General features: G+C 36.9%; 1 pseudogene; it reads left to right on the top strand.

Annotated features, from left to right (window-relative positions):
- LOC145040424 (potassium transporter 5-like) overlaps window positions 1-17928 on the top strand; it is a 45830-nt pseudogene extending 27902 nt beyond the window's left edge.
- Window positions 17929-18083: the final 155 nt, after the last annotated feature.

Consider the following 18083-nt stretch of genomic DNA (forward strand, 5'->3'; position numbering starts at 1 on the left):
CACCGCCTGGCAGCTATGGGGTCCTTCGCCCAGTGAAAGTCTGGTGCATCACTACCCCTAAAGTCCTTAAAGGACCGCGTGCAAGATCCCGACTGGCCAGATGTAATGTCGCTCCTGAATGCCCTGAGCCGATCCTCCATCAACTCAACTATCCCATCCTTGATCGACTCGAAGATAATGGGAGTCGACTTAAGGATGCCCCTCATGATCTCTGACGTGATGAATCGCGTAGCCTCTCATCCCCTAGCTCGGAACCTGATCCCTCTCCTGAACTGCCAACTGCTGGCCTCGATCGTAGTACCACCATTCTGCAATATATAAACAACAACTGTTAGTGATACTGATACCTCTTGAGGAACCACATTCACTACAAGTTCCCTGGTCTTATCTCGACCTTCCTTGGTTTGGGTATGGATTTTCTGCTTCCAGTAGTACGGGCCCATACTACTTTCCACATCTATCCATACCTTCTTCAAGGACTGCCTTGACTCCACCAGATCCCTTTTTACCACTGCTGAACACTGCTATCTTTATCCTAGACTTAACCTTAGGAAAATCTCTGACTCCACTTAAACCAATCCTCAGCGGCTGAAGGCCTCTTGTAATGCCAATTAGCCATCACCTGAATACCATCACATGCGACGAAGCTTGGATAATCCTTCGAATAAAAGACTCGTCCCTACCACGGTTGGACTCAAATGAGAGCTGCGCAGCAGGGCCAAATCCAACACTCTGAGATTATCCAATCCTGATCCCATGTGATGTGACGTATTCACCTAATGGCTAACTCCCGTCACTTGGATTCCCACAAAGCACAAATCAAGAAGCATTTGGATACAGGAACTACTCAAGGAATTCTATTCTCATAACGAAAAACTGCACTAGCATTCAATGTTGAACTCATACTATTAGGCATAACCTAAATAGGCTATCCTACTGCTGTCTACTCAATTTCTAGCATGCAATTCACATAAGGCTGGAACACAAAAGCAGGCACATAAGGCATCCTCCTATATCCTTAGTCCTATTCTAGCATGTTATTCTACTGAAACTGATAAACATAGTATAACATTATATGGGTACTTTAGGGAATACTTACTTGAGCTCAGCCGGTCGTGCACATCACACACTTCGTTCTTTCTTAAAACTCTTTACTTAATCTTTTTAGAACACTTTTTCTTTTTCGAAATCCTTTAATCCCTCGGTTTGTGTTCATACACCCCCAAAGGTGTGTCCGAATCCCTCAAACCAGGGCTCTAATACCAACTTGTAACGACCCAATTTTCACAGCTAATTTCATTTTCAAATCAACACTTTGGAAAACATTTGGGAAATAAACATCATCATTTCATAAACATATTTCATGTCTGAAAGAAAAACATAAAAACAACTATAATATCAGAGTACAAATCCCAGAATATCTTGTAGTGCGGAAAACAAAGAGCGTGTGTCTGATATGCATCTACCGCGCCAGCTCCTTCCCCTTTACGGAAGAGGTACCTGAAACAACAACTGAAAACCGTAAGCACGAAGCTTAGTAAGTTCCCCCACCATTCCACATACGAAACAACCACAAAACATACATATCTTGTCAGGCATATCTGGGTGCCCGACCTACCCTTTCGGTCCTCTCGACCGGATACTGACTAGCATATCTGGGTGCTGGTCTCCCCTTCGGTCCTCTCGATCGGATACTGACTAGCATACATGGGTGCTGGTATCCCCTTCGGTCCTCTCAACCAAACACTAGGGACTATTTCACCCCTACCACTACCACATAACATGTATTACATAATCTAACTAGCATGGCTGGGCATATCTACCCCTTCGCTCCTATCGACCGGTATTCTGGGGACTATTTCCCCTACTGCCACTAGCATATAACATCATATCATACTAGAACATAAACATAAATCAGGTAGTAGCAACACTAGATGAATATCAAAGAGACAATAATCTAAACATACACTCCTACTAGTGGGCCATCATTGTGGCCTTAGACCCACTCCTACTAGAAGGTAACTCACCTCGTAGTAGCTGCTGAACTGTGCGGGAATCCTCTGACTGCTGTCACTGCTGCTGCTCCGGAAATCCTCGGGCTATAATTCCCACAAAAAACTCAGTCAGGAACTGACATCTATTCTTAGGGTAAAATGACCATTTTACCCCTGAGCAAGTCAAAGTCAAAGTCAGCTTCTAGTTGACCTGACTCGCCGAGTTGGCTCGCCAACTCGCCGACTCCCTATCCTTCCATTAGACCTCAAACCCGACTTTACTCGTCGAGTTAGGCGATGACTCGACGAGTTTTCCTTCTAAAAGAACACCGATTGAATCCACATCCGACTCGCCGAGTTGTATGAACAACTCGTCAAGTAGCATGAAGATTGACTTGGACTCGCCGAGTCCGTTCATGCACTCACCGAGTACTATGAATTCCCAGAACACTTTGGTTAGTCTAGAACGTTGGGTCACTCCCCGGGACTCCTAAAAACCCTTCCACACTCAACTGGTCCTTATGACCCTCACTGATATGGGACCAAAACCCCTGGACTCCCCGAGTCCAGGAATGGACTCACCGAGTCTATCTCATTCCTTACTAAGAACTTCGATTTCTGATGTACAACACTTAACTTAGTGACAGATCCAGGCCCCTAAACTCGATCTAGCATGTAAAGTTACAAACTTTACGTGCATGCATGGGACATAAGAGCTTAAAAGGCTCTAAAATGGTTTCTTTGTTGCATGGGGCCTTCCTTGGTGCAAAAAGCAACCTAGATCTGACTTGTGGCTTATAAAATGACGTGATACAAAAGTCCAAACCCCCAAGCATGTTTTCAAACATGTTTGGCCACCAAAAATGGCTTAAAAAGCCCTAAATCACCTCAAAGAGGGATATAACAAATGAATGAGCAAGGTTCATACTTTATACCTTCCAAAGACTGCAAATGATGAACCAAACTCGAATCCTTCAATCCCCTCTTGATCCTTTTATGCTCTTCCTTCTTCCTTGAGATCAAAACTCACAAGAATCACTCAAAAAGCCTTACATCTTCACAAAACGGCTAGGGTTTGCTATGAGGAGCGTTTGGGAGCATTAAGGGGGAAAGCAGGTTGCATAAGGTCGTTTAAGTAGGGTGCAAACCCCTGGATTAGGGTTTTTGTCCAAACAACGACAACTCGCCGAGTCCGGGACCCGACTCGCTGAGTCCACAACTCCGACCCCGCGCTTCATCCCGCTTCTACTCGGCGAGTCAGTCCTTCCAATCGCCAAGTCCAAGGCTAAAAATGCAATAATAAATGAAGATTTAATAATAGAGTACGTACCAAGAACCAGGTGCTACATTTAAACTCTTTTTCAAACTCTTTTACTTTCAAAACCATATTCATTTATGTACTAGTGTATAAGTATGCTTTAATGGACTTAGGACTATTGCTGATAACCTTGACTCCTGTTCCTTGTTTGATTGTGGGCTTAGGGTAGGATGCACTAGTCCGACTTTCGATTAACATATAGTTATGCATGCTAAATACGTATAAGAATATAAAATCTTATCTTTAAAAGTTATACTTAACTCGATTGTTCAAGCTGATCAATTGAGTCTTTTCTACAAGTCAAGAACAAAACAGATATACTAGTAAACTATAATAGGTATAGTTTAGAGAGCATATACAGGAACAGAAAAGAACATATACATATACATATACATATACAAGAACAGGAAAGAACATATATATATATATATATATATATATATATATATATATATATATATACAAGTACCAAAAGAACATGATAATTTGAATGTGAGATACTACTTCATCATACAACAATACATTGTTGTATCACACTTGTAACCAGAGTCTCCTGGAGGGAGAGCGGGCATTGTGTGTATAAATCTACAAAGGACAGGCACTCCCACACCCCGATTGCTAGCTACAATCCCAGCCAGTAAGGCCAAGGGGTGACAAAATGTCACCTCACTATTTTCGTTGCCGAAAGGTCGTCGTGTTTTCCGCCGTCAATCAACATGGTTTCAACTACATCACATTTTAAATCTTTAATTAACCAAATCGGTTTTAAAGGCAATAAGACTCCCCAAAGTGTATAGTACATTTAATATGACTATGAGTCTTCATTTTCCCATTTCATATTTCAGCAGTGGTACTGTTGGGTTAAAACATTCTATTTTTCCTAATAGACAATAGTAATAAATGGCAAAAACATACTTTTATACAGATATAAAGTACTACTATATTTTTCCATACTATTCCAAGTATATATGAAAACATTACCTTTTATACGAGAACAAACATGTAAACACTTGGGCCTCAGGTAGAAGGCCACTTTTCATTATAAGCAGGAAATATAGAATTTTCTGGGAAACCTTTACAAACATTTCAAGGTTTTTAATTAAAATAAATGACATTAAACACTTATGAACTCACCAACATTTATGCTGATACTCTCTTTCAAAATAACTTGTATTCTTAAGGAACCAGTAGACAGGTACACCCATGTAGCTTTTGAAGGATGGAGTGGATTCCAGACTTGTGATATTTTGATTATACATTTTTGGTGTCATTTAAACTTTACTAAAGAACACACCGTATTTAACTATTCTATTAATGCAATGGATGTTGTTGCTTGTTTTACTATTATGCATTGTTATGATACAATACATGACGTCCTCTGCCCCCGGATGTTTCTGCCAATTCGGTTTGGGGGTGTGACAAATAAGATCCATAATTGACTAGAAGTGGAATTTTGGAGGATTGAAGAATTAAAAGAAGAAAAATCCTTGCAAAAAGCTCAAATCACGACATAGCCATCACATTCCCAACGTGGAGTGAGTGTTCTAGAAGATAAGTGCATAGGAAGTTAGAGTCCTTGCCCGATAAGTATTTATCTCAAATACACGATGTGAAATTCCTGTTCACATCATGAAGTGTGAAAATTTTCAAAACTATAAATACTCATTCACTTTCACAGTTTGAGGAGGCTTGGAAGTTTTTCAAAGAGATTTCTGCAGAAGAATTGTTCAGAAAAACCTAGAGTAAAGATTCTAGTAAGGAGATTTAATTAAAGATCGAGAGATTGAAGAATAAATTCATCATCCTAGTTTGGTACTGTAGCACCTGGTTCTTGGTATGTATTTCTTTTTATTTTTATCTAAGTATTTTGCATTTTTGGCCTTGGACTCGGCAAGTTGAAAGACCAACTCGCCGAGTAGAAGCAGGATGGGACACGAGGTTGAAACAGTGGACTCGACGAGTAGATCCTGTCTGGATAAAAACCCTAATCCGAGGGTTTGCACCATATTTAAACAATGTTATATCGACCACAATGTCCCTTATGCTCCCAGAACACCTCTCATTGAAACCCTAGCCGTTATTGAAGCAATCTAAGCCTTGTTGGTGAATTTTGGTGCTTGTGGTCTTAAGAAGGAAGGAGAAAATCTTGAGGAAGCAAGTAGAAACCAAGGGAACCCGAGTTTGTGCACCTTCTACAGTTCATTGAAGGTAAAAAGCTGTAACCTTGCTCTTTCATTTGTTAGATCCCTCTTTTGGGAGATTTAGGGCTTTTATAAGCCATTTTTGATGACCAACCATGATTGCAAACATGGTTTGAGGTTGGGACTTCTAAATCAAGTCATTAAGGGAGTCACAAGGTAGTTGGGGGTTGCTTTTGCACCCATGAAGGGTCCCATGCATCTTAAGAGCTTTTTTATGTCGTTTTGAGCTTAAAGTCCCATGCAAGCACGTAAAATTTGTAACTTTACGTGCTAAATCGATTATATAAGCTTGGATCTATCTGTTGATCAAAGGTTGTACATCAGAAATCGAGGATTTAGAGTGTGGATGTGACCGACTTGGTGAGTCCGTTCCTGGACTCGACGAGTCCAAGGCTTTGAGTCTCAAATCTATTGAGGGTCAAAGAACTCAATTAAAGTGTTAGAAGAGTTGTAGTCGGACATAAAGAGTGACCCAATGCATTGGACGTAATTTTAGACCTGGAGTTCATGGGACTCGACGAGTGCTAGAATAGACTCGGCGAGTCCAAGGCAATCTCCTTAAGATTGGAGATGAACTCGACAAGTTGTTCATACAACTCGGCGAGTCGACGACAGGACTTGTTCATCAAATGAAGGTGGACTCGTCGAGTGTTCATACAACTCGGCGAGTCAGATGAGGTTCATACGATGTTCATATGAGAGAGGAACTCGTCGATTCAATGCAAAACTTGATGAGTCAAGTCAAGGATAAGGACGAGTAAAGGGTTAGGGACTCGACGAGTTGACGACCCAACTCGGTGAGTCGGGTCAACTTGAAGTTGACTTTGACTGGACTTAGACTAACCCTGTTTAGGGTTGCACGTGCTGTGTGTCGACTTGAAGGTTTTCGTGTAGGGATCGAGGAGCCAAAGGGAGTCGACTTGTGTGCCGAGGATAATTTAAATACTGCACGACATTGAGGTGAGGTACCTTCCACTAGGGGTGGGTCTAAGGCCACAATGCCGACCCACCAAAGAGGAGTACTTAGAAGATGATTGTCTTTTTGATAATTATCTTGGTCTGGTTATGTTCTTTGGACATGAGATTTATCGGTATGATATGCTATGTGTATAGTGGGGATTAGTTTCCCTGACAGTGGTCCTTAGGACCAAAGGGTAAGTCATTACCCGGATATGCCTGATTGTATGCTTATATCTATTGCTATATGCTAGTAGTAGGGGGTGAAATAGTCCCCAGTTACCTGTTGAAAGATACCGATAATGGTTACCGGTTGAAAGATACCAATGATAGTTACCGGTTGAAAGATACAGATGAAGGATACCAGTCGAAAGATACCGATGAAGGTTACTGGTTGAAAGATACCAATGATTTTGTATGGCATGTGGTATGATGGGGGAACTCACTAAGCTTTATGCTTACAGTTTTGGTTTTGGTTTCGGGTACCTCTTCGTCGAAGGGGAAAGAGCCGTCAGCGTAGCAGCGCATCACACACACACATGGTTCCGCATTGAGTTTCTGGGATTGTACTCTGATTTTTATTACTTTTGATGTCATAGTTTGGGACACAACATTATGATTTTGAAACGTGTTGTTATTTGACCATATTTTGGTAAAATGTTTATTAAATTAATAATTCAAGAATGAAATTTTCGGGCTTAAATTTTGGGATGTTACAGGTACACTATGATTATTTCTTTTATTATTGGATTCGTGTTTGTGCTATCAACCATGAGTAGCTGAATCTAGTAGCTTCCGTTTAGCTAGATGAAGCTTAAACTCTATGGTTTATTTTAATGAATTATGGATTTTAATTGTTGGTCATGAGCTTGGGTTTGATTATCTCTACCTAGCATGTTAATATTTGATGCTTTGATTGCTTAAATTCAGGTTCTGTGTAGCTTAGTGAGCATTAAATTACATGAACTTGTTACCTAGTATTTTAGTGACAATTATATTTGTAGAGCTAGGATCGACTCAATCTTAGATAATTGATAAAAGTAACCAATTTAGCTGTTCTGGAGAACATAAATTGTGACCATAATTATGCTTATTTAGATCAATCTTACATAGCTTATCTACATCTTATAGTTGATTCTATGTTTGCTAGTGTATGACCGTATATAGTTTTACATGAATTAATGAAAACATTAATAAATTTGTACATGAATTGATAATAAAATAATATTATATAACCAACATTAATAATCCATAATTAATAGCTAACAATAGAGGAGAAGTATAATTGAACTAAATTGAAGTGCTTTTAGTAATTGATTGAAATCGTTAGTTAAGAGATTAAGTTTGTATGAACTTGCAAAATCAGATAAAAACCAATTAAACTTTTTCTTGTTTTAGGTTAATTTTAAGTAGTTAAATTAGTTAATTAAATCCATTCCCTGTGTTCGATACCAGACTATTAGTGCTATATTATTTCCGAGAAGGTAAACTACCTTAAATCATAATAGTTAGTTAAATAGTTGGTAAAAGTAATAGGTGTAGCAATATTACATATCATGAAGCCTGATGTGCCATTATGGAGAGGATCATGAAGCCAACTTATAGTCTAGATGCGCCATTTGAGAAGGAAGGGAGCCAACATGGAAAAGGATGCATCAACCTAGGAGAGGATACGCCATCCCTTGATCAAGATGCGCTATCTACATGCCAAATGCGCCATCTTTGTGCAAGGATGCGCCAAATAGTTCCTTGATATGCTAGGTTATCCCTTGATGAGTCGTATGCTATATAGTCCTCTATGATGCTGAAGATTTTCCAAGGATGCCATGAAGTTGAAGATGCTTAAGGAATACAAATTGACGTGCCCCATGATGGATGAATCTCCATTAGTGTTCTTAATGCGCCAGTTATGCATCATCATGCGCCACTATGGCTCATGATGCTCCATCATGTGACTTACTGATACTCATGGGTTGTATGACATCGATGAATGTTCCAGAAGATGCTGCATAGCAGATTGTGATTGGTTGAAACCTTTCATGGGTTAATGGCTTGGACCATTAGAGTTTTAGGTTTGATCCCTCAAGTATAAACATGGATGCATTCTTAGTGAGTAGGATGATTCTCTATGAAATTTTACTTGTAACCTCCGTTTGAGAGTTATGTGAATAAATAATACTCCCCTATTTCCCGTGGACATATGTCACCTTAACCGAACCACATAAATAATGTGTCTTTGTGTGTTTTTGATTTTATGTGTTTTCTACATTATTTTCTAAAAAGGATAACTAGAACCCGGTAAGTGGCATCATATTTATTATGAGTCTTGAAAAGTATCGTCTGTTTCCCTAATACTAATTTCTCTAAAAGTCTCAAGAATAAAGGATTGTTCACGACCGAAATGAACACAACGATAAGAAATTATCCATATTTAGCTATGATATGTGTTATACTTATTATTGTATTCACTCTACTATATAAAGTGGTTAGCTCAAGACTCTAGTTCACTACCCACAAAGTAGATGCAAGTAGTAATCACTATGAAAGGTTCAAGTTTTAAAACTCCTCTTTAGATGTATGTCATATCTTACTTTCCTAGTTTGAATATCAAAGTTATCCTATTTTCTATTGAAATGTCATTCTTGGAGTTTTAATAGAAAATGTTGGGTATTATTGGAACTTTTCTTATAGCATAAAAGCATTATCCCACATAGGAGAAAGAAAGAACGTTGACTAACTTTTTATGCCTTTGTCTCTACATATTCTTAAATGGATAAAGTAAGACAAAAAGACATTTGGACTAGTATTGTGTATTGGGCTATTAATTTAGTCTTGAATTAGGTTTGCCATTAAATATAATTTATTTTAATTAATAAATGACAAAATTGATTTATTAATTAATAAAATCTTGTTAATTGTTAATTACCTACTTGGTAGTTAATTAGCAGTTAATTTTGGTTTTTGAACAAGTACGATGGTTGGCAGTTTTAACTGCTATTTGATGGCCTATAAATAGATGATCATTTGATAGATTGAGGGTTGATCACATTACACAAAAAATGCCATTTTCTTTCTCTTTCATTTTTATAGGAAATCAAAGAAGCATGGAGAATTTTGACATATTCAAGATTTGTTCTTGAATTCATTGTTGTATCCTCAAGACATACCCATACCAGTGCAATTTCAATCTTAGGATACTACAATTTGCAGGCCTCAATCTATAATTTCGAGTTTGTAATTTTGTTGTAAACATCAATATTCAAGTATGTTTCTGATTTGTGAAATCTTTTATATATAAATTCAATTTATTTAAGTTTCTGTTTGTTGTATTTAGTGTTTGATTACTTTGCCACATAAGCATTTAGTTTAATGTTATCACTTGTACTACTTTCTCCATATGGTGTCTTTGCTTTGATACATTAGCCTCCCTCATTCAAACTTCAACGATTCCTCAATGTCTAAGCATTGTAAGGGATAACTTTATTGTGGGATGAAATCATGCCTGGTTGAGATGATAAACAAGTCGACAATCTCATTGTTGGTGATGCAACCACAGATGGTTTTGTCGACTTTATGATCGGGATTATTCTGTAATAAAACCTATGGAGAAAAAGCTTCATCAATAGTATAATGGGGGGTCTTCGGCATTGTATAGAAGGATTTGGACAAAAATCATATCTCACGTACATCTCCATGATTATTAAACATCAAATTGAAGAAAAACTATTCTTTGTTGATAGAGGAATCAAAATCGCGGTTGTATCTCTACCATCACCATTCATACAGAACACCAGGTAGTTGAAAACGTCTATTTGTGGAAAATCTATTGGAGCATCCATTCCACCTCAGCCTTCTGATTCCATTCCAACATAGGATCATATTCTTACACCGATCCAAAGAAAGCACCCATTACCAGAAACTAGTAACCTTATAAGAACTACAAGATATTCACATCCACCTTCTTACTTGAGAGACTTTCAATGTAATCAAGTACCCATTTCAAAAACTACATATCCTCTTTAAGATGCTTTGTCCTTTGATAATCTTTCATAAAAACATAGAGCATATGCTATGTTTGTTTCAACCAACTTTGAAACAAAACATTACAACTAAGCCTCCAAATACCCTGAATGGTGTAACGTCATGGAATCAGAATTAGATGCTATGAAATCTAATCACACATGGAACATTGTTCATTTACCCAAAGATAAAAACGCTATGGGATGCAGGTGGGTATACAAGATTATGTTGGATTAGGCGTCTAAGCCCATAACTATAATTGATATATACTTAAATTTATAGTAGCACGGTCCTTTTGGATTGCCTTCAAAACTGTCAGTTGAATAGGATGATTGTTAGAGAGAGAAATAAATGAGTATTAATGTATTATTAAAACAATATATTAATTAGAAATCATATTGCTTAATTAATATTTAATCTGAAATTAATTTGGAATTTAGATGAGCATTGGACAATTCTAGAACCTCCCTAAAGAGAGGGGAACGAAATCTAGAACATCTATAGGGTTTCCTTGGGCTCTAAGGGTGCTTTGGATGCCTTAGGGAGGAAGTTAAGGGATTAGGATTATCTTGGATACACCTGCCTTATTAAATACCTTCCTAACACCTATATAAACCCTCCTTAGAGTTAAATTTTGGTTATGAATCTTCTAAGAGCCTAAGGGCCGAAATTTCTCTTCTATTAATCTCTCTCTCTCTCTCTCTCTCTCTATATATATATATATATATACATATATAGTTTTCCTTGGTTGCTTGAGTTTGTTTGTGAACCATTAGAGACGCGACACTTGTGGTGCTTGCTACCAAAGGTCTTTCAAGCAAGGATTCAAGATTGTTTACAATAAAAATCTTAAATGTATGTATCATAACCATTCCTATGTGATTTTCAATTATTATCCATAGACCTAGGGTTTTATACTTTGTTGTTCATTATTGTATGTTCAATTCGAGAAACGCAGATCTTCAATTAGGGTTGCATGTACAGATAGGATTGTATGTTTTGCTCAAAACCCATCAGATTAAACATGGTAGTGATGGTAAAATAGAAAGATACAATGCTAGGCTTGTAGCCAAGGAATTCAATCATGAAGAGGGCATTGATTATTTTAAAACATATTCACCTGTTGTTAAGCTTGTAATAGTTACAGTTCTTTTAGCCATTGTTGCTATTAAGAAATGGAATATGGTGCAACTAGATGTCAACAATGCTTTCCTTAATGGAGAGTTACATGAAGAGGTTTTTATGGATATACCTCTTGGTCTTTGTGACATCCCCAAAATCTCGGCCAGAAAATATCGATTTCATTTATGCTTTTTAAAATAATTTCAGAGTAAATCCTTTTGATTTAAAATAGTTGCGGAATTTATCCCAAAAACAAAATATGATAAGATAATATTTATCAAAGCATTTCATCAAGAGATGCATTTTCATTATATAATCAAAACTCGGGATGTCATGTTCTGATACAGACCATAAAGCATAAACGATAACATTAAAAGTCATTCAAAAAATATATACATATACAGACTTGTAAACAAAACAACTTGATGATTCATCCATCTTATGCCCTTGCACCACTTCCTGTAATACAAATAAAACTGAGTGGGTCAGGCTTGGGAGTCTGGTGAGCATATAGGGTTTTCAACCCACAATAAATAATTATATTTAATTTCACCAACCAACAATAACCCACATTACCCATTCCCGTTATCCTCACTTTATGTCCCTAAAACAACATCCATCTCAAGGGACCAAATCTAGGATTTTCATCGGGACGAACATTACTGCTAAGGGGTTTCCTCAACAATAGATATCCTAAAGGCAACCATGAGGGGGATAGAGTACACCGATGAACACATCGTTCACAACACCTATAGGTTATGAACCTGCTAGCGTTCCACAAGACTATCTAGAAAGAGTCTGTGGTCTTCATCCATACTCCGCTAGATGACTAGGTCAACAACAACAACATTGAGGCCTCTCATCTGTTTATCACACATCAACTATCTACCCATGTTCTACCCAACATATTAGTAGATAAACATATATATATTTATACATAGTTTAAAACCTGTATAGCATGTTCAATCAATACATATTCCACATAACAGATGAGGCACACACACATAACACATATTTCATAAAGAATAAATCGGATCTATGAGATAGAAGAAAGTCAATATACATTTATTCATATAACAACCAAATATACACATAACACGTATTTCGTATAAAATACTTCATAATTATGCGTTAGAAGAAGGTAACTACACACTCACTTGATCAGAAGATGATTGGACAGCACTACGACTTATAGAAGTAGTATTCTTCGGTAGATCTGGAAGATCTTCACAAAAATCGAGCTTCTCGCGGGCAGAGCTTCGGCTTGGGAATTGCACTTCTTGGGATCTTCGGGGCTTCGAAACTTGCTTCGGGGCTCGGGAATAATACCGGGGCTTCGGGATACTTTGGGCACTCAAAACAATGCAAAACGGGAGAAAGAGAAGAGAATTTGGCAAATGGAGTCGGCTGCCCTCGCAACCCTTTTATAGGAGGCTGAGGCCTCGCAGTACGCTGGGCGTACTGCCTTACGCGGGGCGTACTGCCTCCAAAATCGTCATTGCTTACGTATCCGAAGAACTCGAGTGTGAGGCGTGTCATGCTTCGTTGTACGCTGGGCGTAACCCGGATAAGTCCGGTGACTCCCCTTCGGATAATGTCGGATTTAATAATTAAATTTAAATTTTAATTATTTAATAAACTTTGAAAAATCATATCTTCTTCACGAACTCCGTTTTCGACGTTCTTTATATCCACGCGTAGGTGATACTACGCTCTACAACTTTCGTTAATACTCCGTCGGAAAATTTTGACTTTTATATTTATTATTTATTTTTAGTAGGTCGGGACTTGAAAACTCCGTTATAAAATCATAACTTCTTCATTTGACGTCCGTTTTCGCCTATCTTTTCATCGTTTCACTACAATTAACGAGATCTTCGATTCTCGTTTAGATTGTTTCGGTTAAAAACCGCTCGATCTCAAATCGAGTATTCGGGCTGCATACTGCTAAGTCGAAACTTCAAAAAATCATAACTTCCTCATACGAAGTCAGATTTAGGCGTTCTTTTTATGCACACTCTCGGTTTAACAAACTCCGCGGCATTCGTTTAGATCACTAAGGCTAAATATCGCTTTAACGTAAATTTCACTTTTTACGTCGTTCAGTGTTGTCGGTTCTGTCGCGAAACTTCGACAGGTCATAACTTCTTCATTATAACTCGGATTTCGGCATTCTTTATATATTCAGAAACCTCATTTCAACCACTATAACATTATCCATAGATATCGGCTTTATCTAACATTTCATTTTTTATGCTTATTTTTATTCTTAATTAAATTAAGACACACAATTAAGCACAAAACACATAATACACAAATAACACACTTCTATTATTTCAAAACGGGTTACAAAGGTTAACATAGACTATTATATCAGCATTAATGACAATCCCAGAAACACAGGCGTTACAGTCTTAATGTTTCAAACACTTCTATTCAACCATCATCTTCAAGACTTGTATGCAAATTGAATAAGTCCATATTTGGTCTTAAACAAGCATCTAGAGAATGGTTTGAAAGGTTTTCTTAGTTCATGCTCAAATAAGGTTTTATTCAATCTAAATTTGATTACTCTCTTTTTCATAAAGGATCCGGTGCTCAGTATGTTGCTCTTTTGGTATGTGTTGATGATATGATCATCACTGGTTCATATTCCAAAGGTATTAATGACTTAAAAGACTTGTTGAGTCAAGAGTTTAAGTTGAACGATTTTTGTAGTTTGGGATATTTCTTGGGATTGGATACAGCAAAATTTGCTTAAGGTATTTTCGTCTCCTAGAGAAATTATACTTTGCAGTTAATAGAAGATGTCAGTTTATTGGGTTCTAAAGCAAAATCTACTCCAATGGAACCAAGAACAAGTTTGTCTGATACATGGGCCATTTATTCAGATCCTTCTAAATATAGAATGATTATGGGTCGTTTGTTATACCTAAATATAACAAGACCAGACATTACATATTTTGTACAACAATTGTCCTAGTTTATGTCACAAACCAAGGTTCATCATTACAATACAACTATTCATCTCATATGATATTTGAAAGGATCCCCTGGTCAAGGTATCCTTTTATCGTCTTCTTCTTCCCTCAAGCTTAAAGGATTTTGTGATTCTGATTGGGCTAAGTGTAAAGATTCTAGAACATCTGTTACTGGGTTTTGTTTATTCTTGGAAGATTCTTTGGTCTCATGGAAATCTAAGAAACAATCTACTACTTCTCTTTCATCTGCTGAAGCATAATATCGTGCTATGGCCACAACTACATCTGAATTGGTTTGGTTAAATCAAATTCTAAAAGATTTTGGTGTTGTTCATACTGATTTTGTTGCTTTTTTGTGATAATGATGCAGCAATACAAATTGTCACCAATCCTACATTTCATGAACGTACTAAGCACATTGAAGTTGACTGCCTTTTTTTGAGGGATAAAGTGGATGATAAAACAATTAGATTAATGCCAATCAAATCTGCAAATCAACTAGAAGATATGTTCACCAAACCTTTAGCAGATATGTTCACCAAACCTTTATATGCTGCCCAATTACAACTGTTTATGGTCAAGATGGGATTGACGAATGTATATTCTTCCTCTCCATCTTGAGGGAGGAATATTGGAGCTTATTTCACTTTGGCTGTTATGTTAGTTACATGGATATATTAGTAATTTAATTTGTAATTAATTAGTTAAAAGTTTGTTACATGGAGCTTAATTTGTAATTAATTAGTGAGAACGCAGTTGGTTTTTGTTTTACTTGTTTGTATAAGTCTATGCTAATTTGGCTTATCAAGAATATACAATTTCTCTTTCTCTCTTCCTCTGGTCTGTAATAAAATATGCGGTTTCAAAAAAAAAAAAAAAAAAAAAAAAAAAAACGTGTAGAACATTTGTAAACAGGCCGGATGAATTTGATTTATACGTAGTTTTGAGAAGGGAGAATTTCATATATGCCCTTCTTAAACATCAAAATATCATATTTACCCAATTTAATTTCTAAATATCATATTTACCCTTCATAAATTTCTAAATATCATATTTACCATGCATAAAATTTCAAAATATCATATATGTCCTTTTTAAACATCATAATATCATATATATATATGCCCTTCTTAAATATCAAAATATTGTATATGTACTTTTTAAACATCAAAATATCAATGATAATATCTAAAATATCCTTCATCTACAACATAATCAACAAAAAAAACTAAACAATCAAAATATACATTCTATAGAGAGGGTTGAAGATGAATATTTTTGTTTGTCAAGAGGGGGACATTCCAACAATTTAGAAGTTCATATTCTATTATCATAGAACTAAGGATAATATCATTAAAATTTTTAATTATTATAGTAGTTTTAAGTTATAAAAAAATGATTATAAAATATTAAAAACATTATAAAAAAGGATTTGGGCAAATATGATATTTTGAAGGTTTATGAAGGGTAAATATGATATTAAAAAATTAAGCTGGGCAAATATGATATTTTGAGGTTTAAAAGGGGTATATATATGAAATTCTCCAGAAACGCGGCATATCTAAGTTTAACTACCTCAAATATTTAAGGAGTTTTTGTTATATTTTGTAAAGAAAAGGTTTCTTCTCTTTCAACAGAGCCATGTCTATCCCCGGTGGTGGAAGCAAAAGAAACTTCGAAGAAAAAGAAGACACGAATGATATCCATCGCGAGCCAGTGTCAGATCCTGTAGTTTCAGAAAGCCCACACCCTGGCTTGAAGAGACGCGATTCCTTAGATATCGAGGCTGATAAATTTCTTGACAACAATGGCACTGAGGTCAGCATTTCATTTTCATACTTATTGTATCGATTTCCATAGATTTAAAGTTCTTGGGATTATTTAATATTGATATTAATGTTTGTGATCGAAGGATTGGAGAGCGATACTGACACTAGCTTTTCAAAGCTTAGGGGTGGTTTATGGCGACATCGGGACATCACCGCTGTATCTGTTTGCAACCACATTCACCAATGGCATCAAACATGAAGACGACATTTTAGGTGTTTTGTCCATCATCTTTTACACCATCACGTTAATACCTGTTATCAAGTATGTCATGATCGTCTTACGCGCCAATGATAATGGAGATGGTAATGCATCCTTTCTCTTGTTCTCGCTTATTCATTTGTTGTTCAAATCATAACAACTATATAAAAACTACGTAATTAACATTAAATAATGTGTGCTTTGAAGAAACTAACTTGCTAGAATCATTATCAAATATCTGATGAAGTGTCGCATGCATGCATGTTGTGGTGTAACAAGGGGGTACTTTTGCATTATACTCGAAACTTTGTCGATACGCGAACGTGGGTTTGATCCCTAGTGAGCAACCGGAGGACCATGAGGTGTCAAATTTTCGACTTGAATAACCCAACAAGACTAACAAAATAGCTTCAAAGATGAAGAAAAATCTGGAGACTCGAACCTTTGTCAAGTTCTCACTTCTAATTCGCTGCCATGCTTGGAACCTCCATGGTTATTGGCGATGGCATCCTCACACCCTCCATCTCTGGTCTCTACTTTTACTCTTATAATTTCTTACATGCAAAATCGACAGGTTTTAATAACGTTTAGTTAACATATCGTTTGTTTAATTTACTTTACAGTTTTATCGGCTGTATCAGGGCTTAAGAACGCAACAAGTACCATAACAGAAGGTAAATTAACTTTGGCTTTGTTTAATTAGATAAAGATTTACCAAGTTTGACCATTTCTTCAAAGAAAAGGTTTAATTTGTGACGTCATGGAAATGGTGTGATACGCAGGGAGGATCGTTGCAATATCAGTCGTAATCTTGATTACATTGTTCATGGTTCAAAGATTTGGAACTGACAAAGTTGGATATACCTTCGCCCCTATCATTTGTCTCTGGTTCTCCCTCAATGTTGGAGTTGGTGTTTACAATTTCTTCAAGTTCGACCCTTGTGTCGCTAGAGCCATAAACCCTAAATACATCATCGATTACTTCAAACGAAACAAAAAGGACGCATGGATTTCTCTTGGTGGCACTGTCATGGCCATTACTGGTACTTCTCGATCCACCAAACTTTTTTGTTTCAATTTCGTAAAAGTTTCTGTCTTTCTGACACTCTGATCATTCCATTTTATCAGGAACGGAGGCCATGTTCGCTGATGTTGGCCACTTTACAGTGAAATCGATACAAATAAGCATGTGTTGTGTGGTTTATCCAGCGTTGATAACAGTGTATAGTGGTCAGGCGTCGTGGCTACGGAAGCACCCCGATGAAGTGGCGGATACTTTCTATAACTCGGTTCCCAAGGAGTTGTAATGAGTTATGAGCCCTATAAGCCAATAAAGTTTGGTGGGAGAGCATGAGATCATTTCGAGGAGAGGGTCTTCAATTGGGAAGAGGCTATTGATTGATTATGCTTATAGTTTTATGAACAAGAACGTGCGTCAAGGATACAATGTGTTTGAAATTCC

The sequence above is a fragment of the Lactuca saligna genome, chromosome 4, assembly GCF_052625555.1.
Source record: "Lactuca saligna cultivar CGN05327 chromosome 4, ASM5262555v1, whole genome shotgun sequence".
Taxonomy (NCBI): Eukaryota; Viridiplantae; Streptophyta; class Magnoliopsida; order Asterales; family Asteraceae; genus Lactuca; species Lactuca saligna.